At 37.6% G+C, this 25946-nt stretch overlaps 1 long non-coding RNA gene across 1 annotated transcript in view; it reads right to left on the minus strand.

Annotated features, from left to right (window-relative positions):
• The window catches only part of LOC131424054 (uncharacterized), a 35411-nt gene extending 15729 nt beyond the window's left edge, over positions 1 to 19682 (minus strand). Inside the window, exon 1 of the long non-coding RNA XR_009226483.1 lies at positions 19561 to 19682. This is a non-coding gene — a long non-coding RNA (uncharacterized LOC131424054). The remainder of the gene's footprint in view (positions 1 to 19560) is intronic.
• Between the last annotated feature and the right edge of the window lie 6264 nt (positions 19683 to 25946).

Below are 25946 nucleotides of genomic sequence, written 5' to 3' on the forward strand. Positions count from 1 at the left end.
TGAGCGCACTAGGATCTCACCTTTATTACATCCGTTCTGTGCTAATATTGGACGGAATGGTGTTAATTTTCTATTTCTTTGTTTGAAGAGATCCTGGAAGAATCACTAAGGAGTATTTACAGGATAATAATGTCACAATCTACAGTTCTTAATTTATTGATTCTCTGCAAGCCTTCTTTTACTTTAACTGTTGTTTTTTTCCCTTTCTGCCTCCATGAGAATTAAAAGTCATTTGGTGTGTTGTTGGCTTTAATATGGTTTATTATTAGCAAGGTTATTATTTGAAGTCTAAGGGATGCTAAGTTTCCACCAGCAGTTTTGTACAAATAGTGGACACCATCTCTCTTCATTATTTTCTAGTCAATTCTCAAATGCTATTTTTCTTAGCCCTGCCGGGGCGTTCTTTTCATGGATATCAACAATCATTTAAAATGCAATCCAAGGGTATTGAAGAAGAGATTTCATACCCTGAAAACTCGACAGGCTTTATCGCATAGAATAAAATAATAACTATATATTTTTTTCTAATTCACTGCTGTTGGTGGAGATTTTAAAGATGATTATAATAAGCACTCTTCTTACTTGACCCATGAATTATTTGACTCTGTAGCTGAAATGTCAGGCAGTCAACTAAGAAAAGGAGTACAATTTAACTAACAAACCTATTCCCAGAGCTGTGCAGATGGAGTTTCTACTCTTCCCTCGAGAGCCCACTTTATCATCCCATAGTTCTCAGTCAGGAACTTTTTGCTTGACATTCAGCCTCAATTTTCCCCTTACCTGAGATCACCTCATTATGCCAAAAAGAAAAAAGGAAACAACAATTTTTAAAAAGCCACCTAAAACCAAAAAACAAAACACAAAAACCCACCAGCAGCTGGCTAAAACAATTATCTCCTGCAGGAGTACAAATGCTCCTATTTCAGCACTTTTATTCTTAATCATGTATTAATAAAGATTTTGTTACTAGTGTCTGGGATCTCACTCCTCATTAATACTACTATTAATATTATTATTTTATTTGTTTGCATTTTGACTGTTTCCTCCCTCACTCAGGGATAAACACAGAATTCTAGAGGCCTTTGATTTTTTTATTGATTTTTAAATGGCTTGTTTATTATTTCGTGTTCTGCTAGTCTGAGTATGTCTTCTGAGTGGCCACATTATGATTAATCCTGTCACCTTGGATCTCACACAGTTGCTTGCACTCCCTGCCTCTCACTACTGGATCCCCTGCCATGACAGAGCAGGTAGAACCTTAGGACGGCTGCTTCCCAAGCAATTATTTCAAGAGGACTCTCTTTCCTCTTTCCTGTCTTCTCTTTCTCCCTCTCCTTTTTATCCTTCTTTATAATTATTTTTCTTAATGCCCTCGTCTGTAAGGTGAGATCTCTTTCTTCTCTTCTTCAGTTGATTGACAGGCTACCAATATTGCTCTCACTGATTTTCAATGATCATTTTTAGTACAGAAAGTGTCTTTTGACTCAGTGTGCTTTTTTTTTTTTTTTTGGAGGGTAGGGCAGATGAGTGTATGTGTGTAAATACATACATGCATAGATATATATAATATAAAGAGTATTATGAATGTATATGATAATTATTTAAGTAATAGTCTTCATTTGTTATAATCAAGGAACATTCACTCATCATTGTTAACCAAAATTCACATTTGGATTCACTCTGTGTTATGTGGGTTTTGACAAACATAAGGATATGTATTATAATGTCATACAGAATAGCTTCAAGGCCTTAAAAGCCCGCTGATATAGATTTTTTATATAGTTTAAAGAACTAACTTAATAGATCCAGTTTTCCACAGTTATATGAAAGTAAAAACTTCAGAAACACTGATGACAAGACCCATATGTAACAATGATAACCATGATTTTTAGGGACCTACCTGACTATGGGTCTAACTCTGGGTTTATCATGCATAGAATATATTATAGGGGGTTTGGTGTTATGATAAACATGTTCTGTTTAATTTTAGTGCAAAAAGTTAGAGCATGGAGAACCCCAGTATTTTCAAGTGTGGATAATAAATCAGATGATAATTGAACCCTCTTAGGTCCACATTAAGATCTAAATGCTATTAAGATTATAGTGTCCATCCCCATATTTCACTCAAAATTAAAAGTAAGCTTTAGCATGACAAGTCTAAGCGGTCCCCCCCCCTTTTTTTTTAAATCTGACCCTTGATAATTACCTGAATATTTTTTCTTTTCCTATATGAAATTCATACCCTTAAAAAACACCAACTTGACCATGACACCAACCTACACAGGACCCAGGCTCACAGTAGGCCCAGGCTCACCCCTCCATCGGCAGGCACTTGCTGGAGCCCAGCCTCCAGCACAGGACCACCTCTTTCAACCAGCAGACTATCATGGGAGCCCAGGCCCAGTACAGATCCATCCACACCGACTTGCACAGGACCCAGGTCCAGAGTAGGTTCAAGTTCGCACCCCACCCCCCACCCCGCCACCTGGGAGCCTAAGCCTAACCCACTTCCATCTTGGGACACTGCAGTCATTGCCATAGCCTTCCCTACACAGTAGCCCCTAACCTTTTGACTGCAGACAGGGCCTATAAGCAGCTGAATCTCAGAGCAGGCAGCCCAAAGAGAGTATGAGGCCCGTCCTTTCAGCCCCATCTCTGTAGGACATTGCTTCCATCTTGGGGCATCTCAACTATTATCTCAAGTTACCTCAGCTATTGCTACCACCCCCTTTAGATGCAGTAGCATACATTGAGGGACACCAGCAGGGTCTGGAAGCCCAATACCAAGGTAAGGTACAGCAATCTGCATGGGTACTGCAAGAACATAGGGAAGAAACTGTAATATCTCAGATCCACACTGCAAGAAAGGAAGGCACATAGACACCATGAAAAAACAAGGGAGAAAGGTGCCCCAAACAAACCAGGACACTATAATAACAGAACCTATGGGCAGTGAAGTTGATGAAATGTCAGAGAAGGAGTTCAGAAGGTTCATGATTAAAATGATCTGTGAATTAAAGAATGACCTAAATGAGCAAATACAGGCAAAAATTGAAAACTCAAACAATGGGATAAGAGAGCAAATACAGGTAGCAAAAGATTTCTTCAAGAGAGAGATAGAGGATGGCATTAGAGCAGATTATGCTAAGTGAAGCTAGCCAATCCCTAAAAAACAAATGCCAAATGTCTTCTTTGATATAAGGAGAGTAACTAAGAACAGAGTAGGGTCGAAGAGCATGAGAAGAAGATTAACATTAAACAGGGATGAGAGGTGGGAGGGAAAGGGAGAGAGAAAGGAAATTGCATGGAAATGGAAGGATACCCTCAGGGTTATACAAAAGTACATACAAGAGGGAGTGAGGGGAAAGGGAAAAATAATACAAGGGGGGGAAATGAATGACAGTAGAGGGGGTAGAGAGAGAAGAGGGGAGGGGAGGGGAGGGGAGGGGAGGGGGGATAGTAGAGGATAGGAAAGGCAGCAGAACACAACAGACACTAGTATGGCAATATGTAAATCAATGGATGTGTAACTGATGTGATTCTGCAATCTGTATATGGGGTAAAAATGGGAGTTCATAACCCACTTGAATCAAAGTGTGAAATATGATATGTCAAGAACTATGTAATGTTTTGAACAACCAACAATAAAAAATTAAAAAAAAAGAGAGAGAGAGAGATAGAGACTCTGAAAAACAGTCAGGGGCTGGGGTTGTGGCTCAGCGGTAGAGCACTCACTTAGTATGTCTGAGGCGCTGGGTTCGATCCTCAGCACTACATATAAAACAATAAATAAAATAAAGGTATTGTGTCCAACTACAACTAAAAAATAAATATTAAAAAAAAACAGATTTCACCAATTTGCAGTCCCACCAACAATGGATGAGTGTACCCTTTGCCCCACATCCTCCTCCCCAACACTTATTGTTGTTTGTCTTCATAATAGCTGCCATTCTGACTGGAATGAGATGATATCTTAGTTTTGCATTTCTCTAATTGCTAGAGATGATGAACATTTTTTTTTAAGAGAGAGTGAGACAGAGAGTGAGAGAGAGAGAATTTTTTTTAATATTTATTTTTCAGTTTTCGGCGGACACAACATCTTTGTCTGTATGTGGTGCCTGAGGATCAAACCCGGGCCGCACGCATGCCAGGCGAGCGCACTACCACTTGAGCCACATCCCCAGCCCATGATGAACATTTTAAAAATATATTTGTTGATTGATTGTATATCCTCCTCGAGAAGTGTCTGTTCAGGTCCTTGGCCAATTTGTTGATTGGGTTATTTTTTTTTTTTGGTGCTTAGTTTTTTGAGTTCTTTATATACCCTAGAGATTAGTGTTCTATCTGATGTGTGAGAGGTAAAAATGTGCTCCCAGGATTTAGGCTCTATATTCACCTCACAGATTTTTCCTTTTGCTGAGAAGAAACTTTTTAGTTTGATTCCATACCACTTATTGATTCTTGCACTATAGGAGTCTAGTTAAGGAAGTTAGGGCCTAATCCCACATGATGAAGATGAGGGCCTACTTTTTCTTCTATTAGATGCAGAGTCTTGGAGATTCCCTGGAAATCTGGAAATGGAAACACCTTTTGACTCAGCTGTCCCTCTCCTAGGTCTAAACCAAAAGACTTAAAAACAGCATACTACAGGGACATGCAGCACAATTCACAATAGCCAAACTGTGGAGCCAAACTAAATGCCCTGTAGTGGATGAATGGATAAAAATAATGTGGCATATATACAAAATGGAATTTTACTCAGCAATAAAAGATAATAAAATCATGGCATTTGTAGGTAAATGGATGGTGTTGGAGAAGATGATGCTAAGTGAAGTTAGCCAATCCCCAAAAGACAAATGTCTAATGTTTTCTCTGATATAAGGAGGCTGACTCATAGTGGAGTAGGGAGGGGGAGCATGGGAGGAATAGATGAACTCTAGATAGGACAGAGGGGTGGGAGGGGAAGGGAGGGGGCAGGGGGTTAGCAATGATGGTGGAATGTGATGGACATCATTATCCAAAGCACATGTATGAAGACACGAATTGGTGTCAACATACTTTATATACAACCAAAGACATGAAAAATGTGCTGTATATGTGTAATAAGTATTGTAATACATTCTCCTGTCATTTAGTTTTTTAAAAAATCAATAAAAAATTTAAAAAACAGAAATCCTTGAAATGAAGGATACAGTAAATCAAATAAAAATCTCAATAGAAAGCATAACTAACAGACTCGATCACTTGGAAGAAAGAACATCAGATAATGAAGACAAAGTATACAATCTGGAAAATAAAGTTGATCACACAGTGAAGATAATAAGAACCATGAACAGAACATCCAAAAATTATGAGACAGCATCAAAAGACCAAATCTAAGAGTTACTGGGATAGAGGGAGGCACAGAGTTTCAAACCAAAGGAATGCACAATCTCTTCAATGAGATAATATCAGAAAATTTCCCAAGCATGAAGAATGAATTGGAAAAACAAATACAAGAGGCTTACAGGACACCAAATGTACAAAATTACAACAGATCTACACCAAGGCATAATATAATAAAAATGCCTAGCATACAGAATAAGGATAGAATCTTAAAAGCCACAAGAGAGGGGAATCAGATCACATACAGGGGGAGACCAGTTCATATCTCAGCAGATTTTTCAACCAGACCCTCAAAGCCAAGAGATGGTGGAACAACATATACCAAGCTCTGAAAGAAAATGGATGCTAACCAAGAATATTATATCCAGCAAAACTAAGCTTTAGATTTGATGATCAAATAAAAACCTTCCATGATAAACAAAAGTTAAAAGAATTTACAACTAGAAAGCCTACACTACAGAACATCCTCAGCAAAATATTCCACAGAGGAAATGAAAAACAATGATGAAAATCAGCAGGGAGAGGTGTTACCCTAAAGGAAAATCTAATCAGAAGAGAAACCAAGTCACATTAAATACCAAATATAAACAAAAATGGCTGGGAATACAAATTATGTCTCAATAATAATCCTTAATGTTAATGGCCTAAACTCACCAATCAGAAGACATAGACTAGCAAATTGGATAAAATAAAATAAAAAAAGACCCAATAATATGTTGCCTCCAAGAGACTCTTCTCATATGAAAAGATATCTACAGACTTCAGGTAAAAATTTGGAAAAAATCATACCACTCACATGGACTGCAGAAGCAAGCAGGGGTTTCCATCCTCACATCAAATAAAGTAGACTTCAAGCTAAAGTCAATCAAAAACGATAAAGAAGGACACTACATACTGCTCAAGGGAACCATATACCAACAAGACTTAAGAATTATAAATATATATGCCCCAAACAATGGAGTGTCTATGTTCATCAAACAAACTCTTCTCAAGTTCAAGAGTCAAATAGACCACAACACAATAATTTGGGGTGACTTTAACACACCTCTTTCATCACTAGATAGATCTTCCAAACAAAAGCTGAACAAAGAAAACATAGGACTCAATAATACAATCAATAACTTAGACATAACTGACATATATAGAATATTTCATCCTTCAATGAATGAATACACTTTCTTTTCATGGATCCTTATCTAAAATAGACCATATACTATGCCACAAAGCAACTCTTAGCAAATATAAAAAAGCAGAGATACTACCCTGTATTCTATCAGATCATAATGGAATGAAATTATAAATCAATGATAAAATAAGAATTAAAATCCACTCCAACACCTGGAAACTAAATAATATGCTACTGAATAAACAAAGGGTTGCAGAAGACATCAAGGAGGAGATTAAAAAAATTTTAGAGGTGAATGAGAACACAGATACAACATATCGAAATCTCTGGGACACTATGAAAGCAGTTCTAAGAGGAAAGTTCATTGCATGGAGTTCATTCCTTAAAACAAGAAAAAGTCAACAAATAAATGACTTAACATTACATCTCAAAGCTCTAGAAAAAGAAGATCAAATTAACACCAAAAGCAGTAGAAAACAGGAAATAATTAAAATCAGAGCTGAAATCAATGAAATAGAAACAATTGAAAAACATTGATAGAACAAAAAGTTGGTTATTTGAAAAAATAAATAAAATTTACAGACCTTTAGTCATGGTAATGAAGAGAAGGAGGGAGAAAACTCAAATTACTAACATATATGATGAGAAAGAAAATATCACAACAGACACTACAGAAATACAGAAGATAATTAGAAATTATTTTGAAAACTTGTACTCCAATAAAATAGAAAATATCAAAGGCATCAACAAATTTCTAGAGTCATATAATTTGTCAAAATTGAATCAGGGTGATATATACAATTTAAACAGGTCAATTTCAAGTGAGAAAATAGAAGATGCTATCAAAAGTCTACCAACCAAGAAAAACCCAGGACCGGATGGATACACAGTGAGTTCCACAAGACCTTTAAACAAGAACTAATACCAATGCTCTTCAATTTATTTCAGGAAATAGAAAAAGAGGGAGCACTTCCAAACTCATTCTATGAGACCAGTATCACCCTGATTCCCAAACCAGGCTAAGCTACATCAATAAAAGAAAACTTCAGACAAATATCTCTAATGAACATAGATGCAAGAATTCTAAATAAAATCTGAGAAATTGAATACAAAAACATATCAAAAAGATTGTGCATCATGAACAAGTGGGATTCATCCCAGGGATGCAAGGTTGGTTCAACATACGGAAATCAATAAATGTAATTTATCACATCAATAGATAAGAATCATATGGTAACAATCATATGATAAAAATCATATGATCATCTCAATAGATGCAGAAAAAGCATTTGACAAAATACAGCACCCCTTTATCTTCAAAACACTAGAAAAATTAGGGATAACAGGAACATATCTCAACATCATAAAGGCTACCTATGCTAAGCCCCAGACCAACATCATTCTAAATGGAGAAAAATTGAAGGCATTTCCTCTAAAAACTGGAACAAGACAGACATGTCCTCTTTCACCACTTCTATTTAACATAGTTCTTGAAACACTGGCCAGAGCAATTAGACAAAAGAAATCAAAGGGATACACATAGGACAAGAAGAACTCAAATTGGCACTGTTTGCTGATTATATGATTCTATAACTAGAAGACCCTAAAAGTTCCACCAGAAAACTTCTAGAACTAGTAAATGAATTCAGCAAAGTAGCAGGATATAAAATCAAACCCATAAATCAAAGGCATTTCTGTATATCAGTGACAAATCCTAAGAAAGGGAAATGAGGAGAACTACCCCATTTACAATAGCCTCAAAAAAAAAAACAACTTGGGAATCAACTTAACAAAAGAAGTTAAAGATCTATATAATGAAAATTACAGAACCCTAAACAAAGAAGTCAAAGAAGACCTTAGAATATGGAAAAGATCTACCTTGCTCTTATATAGGCAAAATTAATATTATCAAAATGACCATACTTCCAAAACCACTATACAGATTTAATGCAATTCCTATCAAAATCCCAATGACATTCCTCATAGAAATAGAAAAAGCAGGAGCTGGGATTGTGGCTCAGTGGTAGAGCACTCGCTTAGCATGTGTGAGGCCCTGGATTTGATCCTCAGCATCACATAAAATCAAAAAATATAATAAATGTATATTTTTAAAAAATAGAAAAAGCAGTCATGAAATTCATCTGGAAAAAATAAGAGACCCAGAAGAGCTAAAGCAATCCTTAGCAGGAAGAGTGAAGCAGGTGGCATCACTATACCAGACCTTAAACTATACTACAGAGCAATAGTAACAAAAACAGGTATTGGCACTACAGACTGGGTAGACCAGTGGTACAGAATAGAGGACACAGAGACTAACCTACAAATTACAATTATCATATATTAGACAAAGGTGTCAAAAATATGCATTGGAGAAAAGATAGCCTCTTCAACAAATGGTGCTGGGAAAACTGGAAATCCATATGCGACTAAATGAAATTAAACCCCTATCTCTCACCATGCACAAAATTCAACTCAAAATGGATCAAGATTTAGGAATGAAATCAGAGACCCTGTGTCTAACAGAAGAAAAAGTAAGCCCTAGTCTCCATCATGTGGGATTAGGCCCCAACTTCCTTAATAAGACTCCTTTGGTGCAAGAATTAAAATCATGAATCAATAAATGGATGGACTCAACTAAAAAGTTTCTGTGAGGTGAATAGAGAGCCTACATCTTGGGAGCAAAACTTTACTCCTCACATATCAGATACAGCACTAATCTCTAGAGTATATAAAGAACTCAAAAAGTTAAACACCAAAAAAACAAATAACCAAATCAATAAATGGGCCAAGAATCCGAACAGACACTTCTCAGAAGATGATATACAACCAGTCAATAAATATTTGAAAAAATGTTCATCATTGCTAGCAATTAGAGAAATGCAAATCAAAACCACTTGAAGATTTTATCTCACTCCAGTCAGAATGGCAGCTATTATGAATACAAATAAGTGTTGGTGAGAATGTGGGGAAAAAGGTACACTCATACATTGCTGGTGGAACTGAAAATTGGTGCAGCCAATATGGAAAGAAGTATGGAGATTTCTTGGAAATCTGGGAATGGAACCACCATTTGAACCAGATATCCCTCTCCTTGGTATATAACCAAAAGACTTAAAAACAGAATACTACAGAGACACAGCCACATCAATGTTTATAGCAGCACAATTCTCAATAGCTAAACTGTGGCACTAACTTAGATGTCCTTCAATAGATGAGTAGATAAAAAAAACTGTGACATATATACACAATGGAATATTTCTCAGCAATAAAAGAGAATAAAATCATGGCATTTGCAGGTAAATGAATGAAGTTAGAGAAGATAATGCTAAGTGAAGTTGGCCAATCCCAAAAATCCAAATGCCGAATGTTTTCTCTGATATAAGGAGGCTGATTCATAGTGGGGTAGAGAGGGGGAGCATGGAAGGAATAGATGAACTCTAGATAGGGCAGAGGGGTGGGAGGGGAAGGGTGGAGGCAGGAGGTTAGAAATGATGGTGGAATGTGATGGACATTATTATCTAATGTATATGTATGAAGACACAGATTGGTGTGAATATTTTGTATACAATACTTTCTATACAATCAGAGATATGAAAAATTGTGCTTTATATGTGTATGTGTAATAAGAATTGTAATGCATTCCACTGTCATATATAAATAAAAAAATAATTTAAAACACACACACAAAATAAACAAATAAACAAACAACAACAACAAAAACCCACCAACTTGCTGTTGCCCTGCATTTGCTGATACTGGAAGCACATCTTTAACTTGTCCATTCTAGAATCTGGAACTTTTTTTTTTTCCTTCTTGAAATAGATTTAGAAATAGATTTCCTATTCTTGTCAAATGCTTATGTTTTTGCCTTTGTTGAATAAAAACCAGAGTTTTTTTTTTACCCTGTCTCTTTACTATATTTGAGTGGAGTTTATTCTTTAAGTCTGGGTAGGGTGAAGAGAACAAAATGCAAAGAGTTTTAAACCATCTACAGAAACCTTCCGATTTGCCTGGACTATGTTGTCCACTTCCAGCTGATGGATGCTCGTTCAATTTCTAAATGCCTGGGTTTTCTTTCTTTGCAGTGAGCAGCAAGGGACTTGCAGATATTCTAGGTTTCAGGTCTCTTCTTCAGTGGTTGAAATCCCTCATGAAAAAATAACCTTGGACTCATTTTTCACTATGCAAATTGCAACCTAGAGAATGAGCCATAGACATTAAATGGCTGAGGCACACATTTCATAATTAAGTAAGATACAACCAAAGCCCCAACTTATAGCTTTAATAATAAGGCTGGGCCCTGTTTAGTGAATTGGTTGATTTGTACTCTTTATGTTTTGCCCAACCAAATATTCCCAGGTGATATGGACCTTTTCCTCATTGCCCACTCTCTTTCTCTGTAGTATTTCCTGCTTCCCATCTTTCAACAAATATTTACTGAGCCCTTGTTGTGCTGAGACACTGAGCAGTGGGGAAAAAATCTTTTCACCAAAATGCTTATAATCTAAGGAAAATAGTCTACATTCATTCACTCATTCATTTGTTCATTCATTACTGCTAGCCACATGTAATTTTAAACTTACTAGTAGTTACAATAATGAAATCGGAAGAGGTGAAATTTATTTCAATAATATATCTTATTTAAACTAGTACATACAAAATGTTATTGTTTCAATATATAGTCAATATAAAAATATTAATGGGATACTTATATTCTTTTGGTCATACTAAATCTTCAAAATCGAGTGTGTATTTTCTAATTCCAACACATCTCTAGTGGAATGCTTTTTAAGTACTCAATAGCTACATGTAGACAATGCAGATTTAGGATGTTCAAATGCTCCATATGAAATCACCAGGAAAAAAAATTTAAGTTCTCTAGGTAATGACATGGAGAATGTTTGATCTCAAACAGCTCATCTGAAAATGTCTCTGTAGGGAGACCAGTAGGGAAGAGAGAGTGTTTCCACAGTCTTAGCATGAAATAAAAGCAGTGTCCTATATCTGGGGATACCTGGGTGGTGTCCAGTTTTCAGGAAGGAAAGAAACTCTGCATATTAAAAGGGGAAAATTTGCATATTGGAGGAAAGAAGAAAGGATGAACCTAGGAGAGATAAGTAGGACTGAGGAACCCATGGAGCAAGGTCAGGATGTGATTGATGAGCTCTTCCCTCCATCCTTTTTGAAACCTACAGCACTCCAACATGACTTTCTATCTGTGTTTTTTAATTCTAATGATGCCAAAAGTGGGGAGAAGTTTGGAAAGGAGAAATCTGTCACAGTTGATATTTGTGTAACTTTACTACTGTTGAGATGTTTATGATTAATACCAGATCAGAGATGTAGCCCTATGGATCAAAATGATGTGACCTAAGAAATTACAGCCCCTCTGAAAATCATTTACTTTCTTTAAGTTTTGAGTTCATACCTTTTTTTTCCCCCCTGCATCTTGAGTGATTATCTATTTTTAATAGACTATGCTTCTTCACATCCCTAAGCAAGTTAACGTAGTATACACTCAAGGACTCAAATTCCAGCAATTCGTGTTTGAATACCAGGACTGCCCCTGGCTTACTCAGGATTGAGTAATAGTTTGTTATGTCTCATCTTCAGTTTGAACCATGGGATGATTGAAGATGAAGGTGGTACCCACCTAACAGAATACATGTGGACTGCATACAGTTGGAATTCAATACAATGGTGGTTCTTATTGGATAGAGCTATGCCTAAACTAGTGACCCTCAATGTCATCAGCCTCATTCAGACATTTAGAAATGCAAGCTTTCCATCCAACCCCACTGCCCAGACGTGCTGAATCAGAAACTCTGGGTGCACCTACGAATCCATGTTTTAGCTGAGGTCTCCAGGTGCTTCTGACAAGGGCTAAAGCTTGAAAACCAATGCTCCTGGGAATGTAAAATGGCATTGTTACTTTGGAACACTGTTGGACAATCTGTTATCAAAGCAAGCATATAATTAGCATTTGACTGTGAAGTTCTACTCTCAGGTATTTAGTTACCTAAGAGAAAAGAAAGCATGCTCAAAGACATATATACAAATGTTCATAACAACTTTATGTTTAATAGCAAAACACTAAGTGTTTTAGTCATCTTTTTTGCTGCTGTGACTAAAGGATCTGACCAGCACAACTGTAGGGGAGGAAAAGTTTATTTGAGAGCTCACGATTTCAGAGATCTTAGACCAGAGAGGGTCAGCTCCCTTCCTAAGGGCTTCAGGTAGAACATCATGGCGAAAGAGTGTGGCAGAGGGAAGCAGCTCACATCACATAGATCATGAAGCAGAGACAGACTCCAGCTCCAGATACAAAATATATATCCTATAGCCACGCCCCCAATGAACTACTTCCTCCAGCCACACCCCACTTGCCTCTAGTTACCACCCAGTTAATCCCAGCTGAGATTAATTCACTGATTGGGTTAAGACTTTCACAGTCCAATCATTTCTCCTCTGAACCTTCTTGCATTGTCTCATATGTGATCTTTTGGGGGACACCTCACATTCAAACCATAACACTCAAGTCAGTCAAATGTCCATTAACTAGACATTTTATTTTAAAGGGCTTCCAAAACAGATGCTTCAAGCTCGCTTGGCAACTGGTTTAGATATTTAGCAGCTACATTTTTCATGAACTTTCTGTTTTTCATTATGTATGGGAGGTGCTTTGAGATCACTAGAGGAAAATTGCAAAATGAAGACCAAGGCTATTACTACCTTACACAGTTCTGTCCAAGTTCAAACCTGTTTGTAATATTTAGCTTTTCCAGACTCTGAGTACATAAATCAACTCCTTCCTCCTTTTAATATTTCTGTTCCCTCCTTCCTTCTGTTTACTACTCAAGTTTATTTCATTGGTATGGAATCTTCCCTGAGATCAAATTTCTATTTTGCTTTCTCCTATACCCACTCCCAGTAACTACTCGCTGGTTTTCTTCAGGAGGTTTGTCTCTAAGCCCTTGTGAGAAGATATTGCAAATGACTTGTGTCCCATATAAAAATAATAAGCAACAAGTAATTGTTTGTTGAACCAAATGCACTTTTTATATCTACAAGAGTAAAATAAATTAAACCTCTCCTTCCATCGCTCCACCCCAAATACCACGCTGCGCTAGTTGCATGCCACAAAAAAACAGACAACTATTTGTCCTTGAAATAATGTTTGGCAAGTACAAAAAAGCTACAGGAGGGAAGAGATCCAGAGGAATATTATTCTCAGTGCCTTTCCCCTTAAAGGGTGTCCGTATTTTTCCCTCACAGCACAAAACCATTGCCCTCTTCCTGTTGCTTCTCTTTACAGAGAACATTGACCTGCTGCAGAAAAAAACAGCCCCTAAAACACTCTTGCTCATCATAGGAAGTAATGGAGCAAGACAGCCGCTGCATGAAGTAGGAAATCTTGAAATTTTTTCCCCTGCCATCTGCTCCTTAGTCTTCCATCCCCCTGACTGCCTCCCCAGCCCTGATATAAATATATATCATATATATACATATATACACACACACACATATATACATGCATGCATTATATACATATATATGTAAATATATATTATATATATTATATATATATATATATATATATATATATATATACACACACACACACATTTATTTTAATTTTCTTTCTGGAGAATCACTTGTATTTTCAGTTAGGATTTCACAAATGTCTCTGCACCCCAAACAAACTGCCTGAGTTCCTTCTGTAGAATGATATCTGCCAGACCAGAATAGCAGGAATTGCAAGGTGCTACAAGTATGTTATATGAAGTCAGCTATGTGGACATCCTTTCTTATCCGGCCTCCCTGTTCTCCACCTGGCCATATTTACCTCAAATTTGGTGGGGATTTGAAGCGGTTCTGTTTCATTGTGATAATCTGTTTTTAAAATCATAAGATTGTTCCTAAGTTGATTTTTTCCCCCAGCAGCCACCATGCTTTGTTCTGAAGACTACCATTTTCATTAATATTTACATATACAGAGATTTCAGTTCTAATATCCAACTTGACAATATTATGATCTATTTTGTGCAGTGTTGCATATACTATCTCAAGTTACTGTTCATGCCACCATCATTAAAGGCAGTTTAGACTCTCTGTCATAAGCACTAGAATTCATGGGTTTATAACAGCTATAAAATCACGTGTGTTCCATGATGACAAAGTCTCACTTGGGGAGGGAATCTTTGTGGAAAATGAGAGGGACCTTGCTTACTGTCTCCAAATCTAAAAATGTTCTTGTTTTCAGAGTATTTTACTTTTCTTCCCCCATCAAAATGAAAAATGGCTTAATTTAATTTCTTCGAAGAAATATGAGAAGCTCTGTAGTCATTACTAGCTCCTTTGCTAGATTTTTAAAGTCATTTCATTTTCTAAAAGAATTGTTGCCTATCTGGAATAAAATTATACTTCCATAAAAATTTGTCACATTCTTAGTGTGTGTTCATTTTGCCTCATTTTAATCCATGCTGAATGCTGCTTCTAAATCTGCAGCAGCCAAAATGCTTTTGTCTGCTAAGCTGATGCTTTTAAGTAGGTTCTTTTTTCCTGAGCTCTGATAATTGTTTTGGTCAAAGAGAGTTAATGTTTATATTTTTTAATCTGTGTTAAATTTTGAATAATTAGCACAAGGAATTTATTAATATCTGTAAATGCAAATGTAGCTCCCAAAGTTAATAATTAAAATGGCTCTGAGACTGCAAATTTAACTCTATCAAATGACAAAATAATAGATGATTAAGATCACAGAAATCCTAGGTTGTCTTGGTCATATTGCCCACCCTCCATCTTTCATGTGTCTCTGGATTCTGTCTTTGATTATTCCTTCATTTATCCACTCAATACTCACATCTATCTAATAAGTTATTCTCTTGAGGATGGCATGGATATGGGTATTGTTTCTATGTTTGTATAAGTCTATGTGGGTAAGAATGGTATGTATAGAAAATGAACATTGAGGAACAAAAATAATATTTATTAAATACTTCCTGCCTATAAAAGGGTTGGTTGGTTGGTTTACAAAAAGTAAGTGGTTGCATATTCAACTTTTAATAGATGGAACCCAGTAACCCCATTATAATTCCATTGTATGTACAAATTACACACATGTGAACACACACACCACACACACACACACCATCATCATCATCATAGGGTAATGGGATCCTCATTTTACCCTTTAAATTACTGATACATATGAGCTTGTCTCCTTATCTGTTAAAGGCGATGGTATTCCAAGCCTTGCTTTCCTTTAAGGTACCTGCAAAACCCAGGGTTTCAAATATTGTTTTTGCTTTGGACTTACAAGTCCACAACTTTTGCTTTGAATTCATTCCTCAGTACCAAGCATATTTACATTTACGTTATTACATATATATTTTATATATCTACATTTACATAAAGTGGATTTATGGAGTTACAAATTACTTATCAAAAAATAACCAATTTGGGGGCTGGGGGTTGTGACTCACTGATAGAGGACTTGCCTTGAATGTGTGAGGTACTGGGGTCGATTCTTAGCACCATATATAAATAAAAAATAAAGGTTTTAAAAAAAATAACCAATTTTAAGTACATTATCTGATGAGTTTGGAACAATGTAGGCAATTGTATAATTGTTACAATTAAGTCTCCTTCATTTTATTGATAAAATATTTATTTGCATACTAGTTAATGGACATTTGAATTACTTCAGCTTTTTGCTATTATTAATAAAGTTGTTATGAACATCTGTTCATATCCATGTCTTTGGGCATGCTTTCTTACCTGAGAGTAGAACTTCTCAGGCAAATGCTGTATATGTGTGATATTATAAGAAATTGTCCAGTTTTCCAAAGTAACTATGCCATTTTGCATTCCCCTGAACATCATAGGAAAATTCCAATTTCTCTGACATCTGACCAACACTAGGTGTTGTCACGGATTTTCATTTTCACCATTGTAATAGGGGTGTGTGGTTCTGTGTTTTTGTCGTTTTAATATGCATTTCCCTGTCGGCTAATTATTATATTAAACATGTTTTCATGGGCTTGTTTACCAACATATATCATTTTTATCATGTGCATTTTTATCAAATTTTATCAAATTTGTTGACTATTTTTTCCTATTAGGTTGTTCTTTTATTAATATTGAGTTGTAAATATGCTTTATATATTTTTGTATACATACCTTGTGTACTGAGATCATGATAAACTCACTTATTAATTCTCATACTGTAGTTTGTGGTAGTTTTCTCGGGATTTTCTACATAGAACATATTTTCTATTAAGAAAGAGTTTTCTTTACTTCTTCCATTCCAATTGGTATTCCTTTTATTTTCTTTTCCATGTCTTATTTCGGAGGTTAAGGGTAGTAAAATGTTAAATAGAAATCGTGTGAATGGACATCTTACTTTGTGCTTAATTGTAGGCTTTTACCATTAACTAAGATGTTAGTTGAAGATATGCTGAGAGCCATTGCCAAGTAGGAATGATGCATGGCAATTTCTTTGTCAGCCTACCCAGTGTTGCTTAGAGGGAGGACTCTCCATTGTGGAAATGGGCTTGCCTTGGACCCAGGTCATTTGCAGTGACATTGCATGAATGTTTGAGAAAGGTGACCCTGCTCAGGGACCAGGGCAGATCCGGGTTTAGGGCAGTTCCAGGTTCAAGGTGGACCCTGCTGGGAATAGGGAGTATCCTGCTGCCTCAGGCGCCCACCCTCTCCTTGAGTTACCATTGAGTTCTCGCGGGATTCAGAGAGTATTTGGGATGCAGAGCCTGGTGGAGGTGTGGATTTTCCCCAGAATGTGCGTGTAGAGTGCCGGTGAGAGTTTCAGGAATAAAGAATTGCTGTTTGAATCTACAAGGCTGTGAGTGGCTCGTGATTTTGTGCCCAGCCAGACTGCGGCACAGGTGTGTTTTCAGAAGCTTCATATCAGCCTCAGGAACTTCTTTTCTAGTCCTAATTTGATATAAATTCTATCATAAATAGGTATTTAACTTTTAAAATATTTTTTAGCATCTATAGGAATGGTAACATTCTTTTCTTTTTTGGGCTGCTAATATGTTAAATTATGTTGATTGATGTTTAAATTGCAAACCAACCTTGAATTCCTAGAAAAAGTCACTTGGTCATGATGCATTATTTTTCATATGTATTGGTAGACAATAAAATTTGCAAATCCCAAGGTAATAATTGATTCTGGCAAGGATTATCATTGCTTGATTAAAACCATTCAGTGGCAGTACATTTATAGCAGGGAATGCTACTCAGCCACGAAATGCAACAAACTGTTCATGAACACAGCTTGAATAAATCACGAGAGAATCATGCTGAGTGAAAAAAGTGAATTACAAGTGTTATATACTATATGATTCAATTTATATTACACTATTGAAGTTACAAAGTTGTAGGAATGAAGAACACATTTTGGTCACCACGGATTAAAGGTGGTGGGTAGTGATGGTGATCTCAAAGGAGAAGTACAAAGAAGTCCTGTTATGATGGAACAGTTCTGGTTCTTGATTATAGGGGAGGTCACATAAAGCTATGCATTTGATACAATTGCATAGAACTACACACACGTGCACACATACACACACATATGCACACACATTCACACCAATGAGTTCTTACAAAAGAGATGAGAGCTGAATAAGGTCTGAAATGGTACCAATGTCAAGTTTGTAGTTTGGGTATCATACTATAGTCATACAAGATGCTAACTCTGGGAGAAGTAGGTAAAGAGTACAGTAGAACTCCCTGCACATTTTTTCCTGCAAAATTTTGTGTATCTATAACTTAAAAGCAAGAAGTTTTGAAAAGGATGTGAAATCTGATGGAAAAACCCTCAAAATTAAAGTATTACCAATATATCACTTATTAATCACAAAGGAGGAAAAGCATCTTCACAATTGAAACGTGCAGTGGATGCCACCTTCATCAGGTTTTTAAGGCTTAGCAGCACTCACTGTGAAGCAAGCAGATGTTATTAGTCCCCTGATATAATGCAGTGGAGATATAGAGCATCATCTATGCAGCACCTTCATAAAAATGTTTAACCTGAGTCTAGTCTTGGGATAATAATCAGAGAAATCTAGATTATAAAACATCTTGCATGACAACTTTTCTGAGAACGTCAAATATATCATTATCATATAACATTAAAATATTCAAAGACCAAGCACCTATGATGAAAGGCAATGAGATGGTTGATTAGATCCTGAATCTAGAAAAGAAAATCCCAACTGTAAAGAGCACTTCAGGATCAGAGAGGAAACTACCACTAGCGCTAAATCTTAGATATCAGAATGTCAATGTTAAATTCCTCGTGGATGATGATGGTGTTGAGATTAAGTAGGAGACTTTTTTGTTGTTGTTCTCAAGAGATATGTGTTAGAATATCTAGAGATAAAGTGTTGGAATATTTAGGGATAAAGATGTCTGTGACTTACTTTAAAATGATTCAGAGACATAATGCATATGCAGAAGTATGTCTGTATGTCTCTGATGTGTAGAGATGGAGTAGAATGTTTTAAAGAATGGATGTAATAATTTCTATTAAGAACTGTTCTGAGTTAAATAAGATAATTAATGTTTGAGAACCACTATTTAAAATTCAAAACATTATGCAAACAGTAGTTATCATCATGTGAAGTTGTCTTCATCAAGAACCTATACTTTGAAGAATTGCTACAGAAAGCAGGACCAGCCGAGCTGAAACATCAGCGAAAACCGGGGAGCTCAAGGGAAATGCAGAGTATCAGGCCTCACCCCTGATGCAGGGAATAAGGATCCTCATTTTAATAAGATCCTTGGGTGGTTTGAAGGCACATTAAAATTGGGGAAGCACCGCTTTAAAGTAGGAGATTATTCTATGCTTAGGAGTGTAGTACCTTGCCTACAGTGACACTCGATAAGCAATGTAGGGGTATTTGAATGAGTTTTAGAAAAGGTGGGGGAAAAGCATGAGCAAAATCCCAGCGGTGCAGACGAGCAGGTTTCTGTATTGGGGAAGCAGCAAGCAAGCCACTCAGCCAGTCTGCAGTACCCACCTGGGTGTGCGAGGCTGAAGAAGGGTCAAGGTGACGCTTAACTTCTAGATGACAGCATTCTAACTTATTCGGATTAGATCAAAGCCGCAATTTCAGGAACATGGGCCTCCAGGCCGTGTGCAGTGGGAGTGGACAAACAGGACATGCTTTTCTGGCCCACTACATGTCTTTTTTTTTTTTTTTTTAAAGGGGAACTGAACTTAATGATGAGAACAATTGAAGGAAGAAAGGAGGTTTCCCCTTAGTGGAAACTGAACACCAACAAAAAGTGTCTTGAAGATCTTTGCTGTATTGAGGCCACCCCAGGGTCCGCTGTGCCTGTTGGCAAGATCCCATGCTTCCTGATGGGGATACTCACACCTGGCTCATGGCATGCTCTCCTGCTGAGTCTGTGGGTGGAGAGGCTGGACCCCTCCTTCTCCAAGATGGGCTGTGGCGAAAGTTCAGCCTGCTGGACTCAGATCAATTCTAAGCAGAGTGATACAAGGATTGGTTTCTTCAAGCTTGATGCTCACTCTCATTTATGGGGCCCTGTCACTCCTAGTAGCCATTTCTTCTTCTAAGACCCCAGTCCTTTCCCAAGTTGAATTTTTCCCCATTCTTTCCCTTCCCTACCCTTTTAAAGTCAGTCCTTCAGAACTGGTTTGTGTTGCTTGCATTCAAAGAGCCCTCACAGAAGGGATGGGGGTGGGGGTGTAGGGGGTCCTGAGCAAGTTCTGCTGGATTTTTGTTTTAGACTAGTAGTAAAAACTGCATCTCTCATTGGGACTACTCTTAACTGGCTACAAACAGGTCTCTCTGGTTACTTCAATCATTTCTTCTTTGCACAACAATCACAGTGAATGTTTAAAAGCCTAAATGAGATTGTGTTATTTTTGCTTAAAATTCTCTAAGCTGCCAATTTTGCCTAGAATCAAATCCAAAGGGCTTATCTTGGCTCTGGCTCCCACTCTCTCTACTTTTCCAATCTCTCTCCTTAATAGGCTCAAGCCCTCCTTGCTTCCTTTCACCTTCTAGGACATTCTAAATTCATTTTTCTGTTAATGTTTTTATACCCCCACCCCCCAAAAAAAACAAACACCTCAATTTCCCTAGAATACTTTGAGCTCCTTCTTATTTTTTTTTTTTTTAAATAGGGTAGACTATAGAGTTTGCTCTTCAGAGTAGCCTCCAATGACCCATCCAATCTAAGGTATTCTTTCTATCAGTTACAATTTACACCAATTTATTTTCTTTATGGAATTTATCACTTTTTAAAACATAGATGTCACATTATGGCCCACAGACCTATCTGACCTGTTGCCCGTTCTTATAAATAAAGCTTTATTGGAACGTAGCTGTGTTACTCAGCTTTTTGTCATTGTGACCAAAATACCTGACACAAACGACTTAAGCAGGAAAGATTTTTTTTTTTTTTGCCTCATGGTTTTAAAGGTTCTAGTCCATGGCTGACCAGCTCCTCTGAGCCTGAGGTTGAGGCAGAATGTCATGGTGGAAAGATATGGGGGAGGAAAGCTACTCAGCTCATGGCAGCCAAGAAGTGGGGATGGGGAACAAGACATAGTCCTCAATGGCATGCCTTCCAGTGATCTACTTCCTCCAACCATGCCCCACCTGCCTGCAGGTATCACCTTCTCCCAGTCCTCCATTCAAATTACTAATCCATCAAATGGATTAACCCATTGGTGAGGTTATAGCCACCATGATTCAATCACTTCCCAAAAGCTGTACCTCTGGGCATGGCTGCACTTGGAATCAAGTCTTCAACACATAAGTTTTGGGGTGGATATTCCAAATCTATACCATAATAGCCATGCCAGTTGTATTGTCTGTAGCTGATTTGGCACCACAATGGCAGAGCTGAATTATTATAGGGCCCCATGATGCCAAAAATATTTACTTTCTGCCTCTTTAAGGAAAATTTTTGCCAACTTCTCATCTAAAAATGCTATTTTGAAAGCTTGTTGATGTGTCTTATGTCTCTTCCTCCCCATGAGAATATAAACTCCACGAGGCACAGACTTTTTCTGTCTTGTTCCCCATAGACCTTAATGCTTAGAATTATGCCTGCCACAGAATAGCTAGACTGATAGACACTTACAGGAAGGAAGGAAGGAGGAAGGAAGGAAGGAAGGAAGGAAGGAAGGGAGGGAGGGAGGGAAAGAGGAAGGAAGGAGAGAAGGAGGGAGGGAAGGAAGGGGGAAGGGAGGAAAGGAGAATCAGAAGGGACCAGCATAGAATGTGTAGCTAATTGACCCAAGGTCTCAACTCAAAACAAAAGCATATTGGAAATGAAAGAAAATACAGGATTTTTGAGGAGCTATCAAAGAAGCCCTGGGGAAGAGAGTGGAATTAAGTGAGTTTCTTCTAGTAAGGAGTGGAAAATTTGTTCATTAAACTGAACTTACATCTCTATACAATCACCACCCTGTATAGAGTTTATGAGGTCCTAATTCCCAGTAGTTGATTGGACAGCAGTTATTACTTAAGAGAACTGTCCTGAGACTATTCTGCAGCCGTGGTGACTGGGAAGAAGGAGAGATGGTGTAAACATTCATTGGGGACATCCACAAATCAAGCTGTCTCAGATCTGCTCCTGCCTGTGAGCAGAAATATTCCCAGATCCTGATGCAGGGGTTGGGCCAGCCATGGAAATAATCCTCATCTTTCAGGATTAGATAAGGTGTTGACTCATAGAGTGACCATGAATTACTTTTTTTACACCATACTAGGGCAAACCCAGGGTTTCCCACATGCAAAGTAAGCACATTATCACTGATCTACATCCCCAGCCTTTTTTTATAATTTTGAAACAGGGTCTCGCCAAGTTTCCCAGGCTGGCCTTAACTTATGATCCTCCTTCCTCAGCCTCCTGAGTTACTGGAGATGAAGGTGGGACAAGGGAGAGGGACTTGGTGGTGCTGCTATAATTAAACCAAAACTATGAGTATAAACTGAGATTGTTCTAAACAAAACAAAACAAAACAAAAAACCCTGGGATATATGTTCCCCTAAGATATGAAAAAATAAAAAAAAAACATAAAATACTTACGTACCATTTATAATGTACCAGGTATTGTCTCATACACATATTTGACTCTCCCCCAACCCCAGTTCTGAGTATAAAACCCAGGGCTTCATGAATAAGCACTTACCACTGAATAACCCCTACATCCCCAGGCCTGTATTTGACTTTAAACTTAGGCCATCTGACTACAGAGCCCATACAGTCTTTGCCACAAGCCTAAGCTGAACATGGGGGTTTTACTGAGGAATGCATAGGAGCAACTGCCTTCCGGAATCTTCTAGTAGCAGAACCAGTTCTTATTTCCACTCTTTCCCACAGCATGTGGAGGCCACGGAGACTCATCAGCTAAGTTCAGGCAAACGCCACCTCTTCTGACAGAGTCCCCTTCCTCTGCTCCTTACCCACAAATACATACTCAGGATGGGAAAGTACATGAGAGCAAGACAGGGCTGGGCCAAAGTGTGAGGGACTAGTGACCAGGCTGAGAATGGGTATCTGGGAGCCAAAACCCGGACAGAGGGGTGATAAGTTGGAAAGCTGAGTCTCTTAGCAGCAGGGCTTAAACCCTGGGGAGAACAAGTAGAAAGGACAAAATCAGGTGCAGGGTCAGGAAGATTACTTTGTTATTTTTCAAGGACTGTCATAACAAGGTGCAATAATCAGTGTCCTAGTCAACAGTTGTGGTGGCGCACACCTATAATTCCAGCTACTGCAGAGCCTGAGGGAGGAGGATCCCAAGTTCTAGGATAACCTAGGCAATTTAGAGAGACCTAGCAACAAAATTATAAAAAAAATAATTAAAAGGGGGTAGAGAAATAGCTTAGTGGTAGAATGCTTGCTTACCATGTGTAAGGTCCTAGGTTCAATCCCAGTACTTAAAAAAGAAAATAAAAAGTAAAAAACCAAACAAAATCTCCAGAAACGTATTGTCTCAGGAGGAGGGAGATCCAAGATCAAGGTATTGGCCAGGTTGGTTCCTTCTGAGGACTGTGAGGGAGAATCTTGTGCACCTGTCTCCTAGTGTCTGGAAAGCTGCTTTGGCATTTCTTGACTTGTAGATGCATCCTTCCAGTCCCTGCCTGTGTCTACAGAGTCAATCCCCAGCCCTGCTGGATTAGGACCTACTCTAATAACTTCAGCTCAACTTGATCATCTGCAAAGATCCTGTTTGCAAATAAGTTCCATTCATAGGTAGTAAAGATTAAGACTTCAACGTCTTTTGAAGAGGACAAGATGCAACTCATAACAATTCCTCAGAATGTGGAATCTGGTGCAAATAGTGCTGGAGAAGCAAATTGGAAATACAGAAGGAAGTTCTAGGTGCCAGAATCTAGAGGACTTGTTGCTGACCTCTATGTAGTTGTGTTGGTCTGGCTTAGAGGCTAGAGGCAGGGCAGAGAGCAGCTGCCTGAGAAGCTTTAAATATGGCCTAAAAGGCAGATGAGACTAACCCCCAACACCTCATCTCACCTCAGATTCCCATGACTCTTACCTCAGTCCCATCCAAAAATAATTCACAACTCAGCACAGTCTTCTTTTTAAAGATTACAAATGACTGTGTATATCCAGAGTTTAATTTTGTACCAGTTTTTATTCATGAATCACATTCCTGCAAAGACATTAATCCTCACTCATTACTAAGTGCATTGTCAGCTTGATAATTCACCAATGTGTTTTTGTGTGTTATGTTAGAATAAGCTTCTTAATAGACTTAAATGGCATTCAGCCTTTAAATTTTTTCTTACCTAGATAAAATAAAAAGATTGAGGGACTTTTAAAAAAGCATATTTGAAAATCTCTCTTATTCTTTCTCATTCTTTTGAAGCCTAATGCCACCTGTGGGTTGGAGTTGATCCTTTTGGTAACATAAAGAGGAGCCCAAATCCAAAGCAGACCTCTGAGAAGAAGGTTGTGGGAACCTTCTAGTTTGGTGTAACCACATTTGTCTAGGTGGCTTCCATATTGGTTGGTACCTTTGAAATTTGATGACAAATAAACCCTTCACTCTCTAGACTACTGCAGAATAAGTGCAATAGTGACCAAGTTTTCTACCCATTTATCAAATCTATAACTGGACTGTAGAATGTGTCCTTAGCTGTAGGCAAAAATGGAGACAAAGAGCCTAGTTTTCATTTTTGTAAGCCTAAACTCATTGATAATTTTTATTATGTGTTCCTTCTTTACATCTAGAAATGCCTTAAAGCCTACCTTTGATCTGATGAGAAATGTACTTTAATATGTTATTCTATGGATAAATAATCAGAGATGCACACAAATATTTCTGTAATGTCACAAGAATGTTTATTCTAGGATATCTTTTAATAATAAAAAATTAGAAATAGTCTAAATGCCCAACAAAAGGGAAACTAAGAAATGTGATGAAGTACCATACAACAATTTTACCATTTACTCAAGTGAAATTAAGTGGGGGAAAAGGTAAAAATAGCATGTATGTCATAATCTCACTTTTATAAAAAGCAATGAATCTGACTAAGTGTATTTATAGCAAAGTAATAATGGTGCTTAGTATTTGGAATAGATATTATTTTTATTTTCTTCTCTGTGCTTTTCTGGATTCTATAATGAATATATATTACCATTTTAATACAAAATAAAAACTTGATTAAATGAAAAAAAATAACATAATAGGAGGCTTTGATTGGACCCCAGTTTTGCCCCTTATGAAATGTACTCTGCCCTGGCCATGTTGTCCCTCCCATCTGAATTCCTTTAGCAACTGCCCCATGTTCTGACTCAGAGATGGTTTTATTCCAAATCAGCTAGTTTAGGAAAAAGACGTTTATTATAAGACACTTAAGAAGCAGGTCTGGTTCTAGTTTCTCATGAGCAGGAGTCCTTGGGACTTTCATTTTCTGCTTCTTGATAGCTTGGCCAACACCCAACTTTTTGGTTTCTGTGTTATTAGTTTAAGTTCTTGAAAACATTATGCGATAGGTCTCCAATCTGGCCCATCAGCTGTGGCTGGATAGGGTGGATGGGGTTTAAGAAATAGGTGTTTGGAAGTCTGGTAAGTTAAGGGAGCCCATTCTCACTGGGCTAGACTGGACTTAGAATCCTATAATGCCAATAAGATGGAAATTTCAGTACAGCAACAAACAAATTCAGCGATCACATGTCCCTGTGTTCCCTGCAAATTGCAGACTCCAAGAACTACTAGATATCCCCTGCTGCGCTTCACTCTGCCAGAGGGGAGAAGGTACTTGGGCCTGGGCACTCCAACTTGCTCAGTGATGGGAGAAAACCTACAATGCTACTTCCAGCATCAGAGGTGAGTCTCTGCATTCATACCAGTCTACTCTCATTCCACTAAAAAGAAGGAGAATGGTGTTATTCTTTA

This window comes from Marmota monax, unplaced genomic scaffold, assembly GCF_021218885.2.
Source record: "Marmota monax isolate L192 unplaced genomic scaffold, Marmota_monax_Labrador192_F-V1.1 WCK01_AAM20220418_F8-fsc00126, whole genome shotgun sequence".
Taxonomy (NCBI): domain Eukaryota; kingdom Metazoa; phylum Chordata; class Mammalia; order Rodentia; family Sciuridae; genus Marmota; species Marmota monax.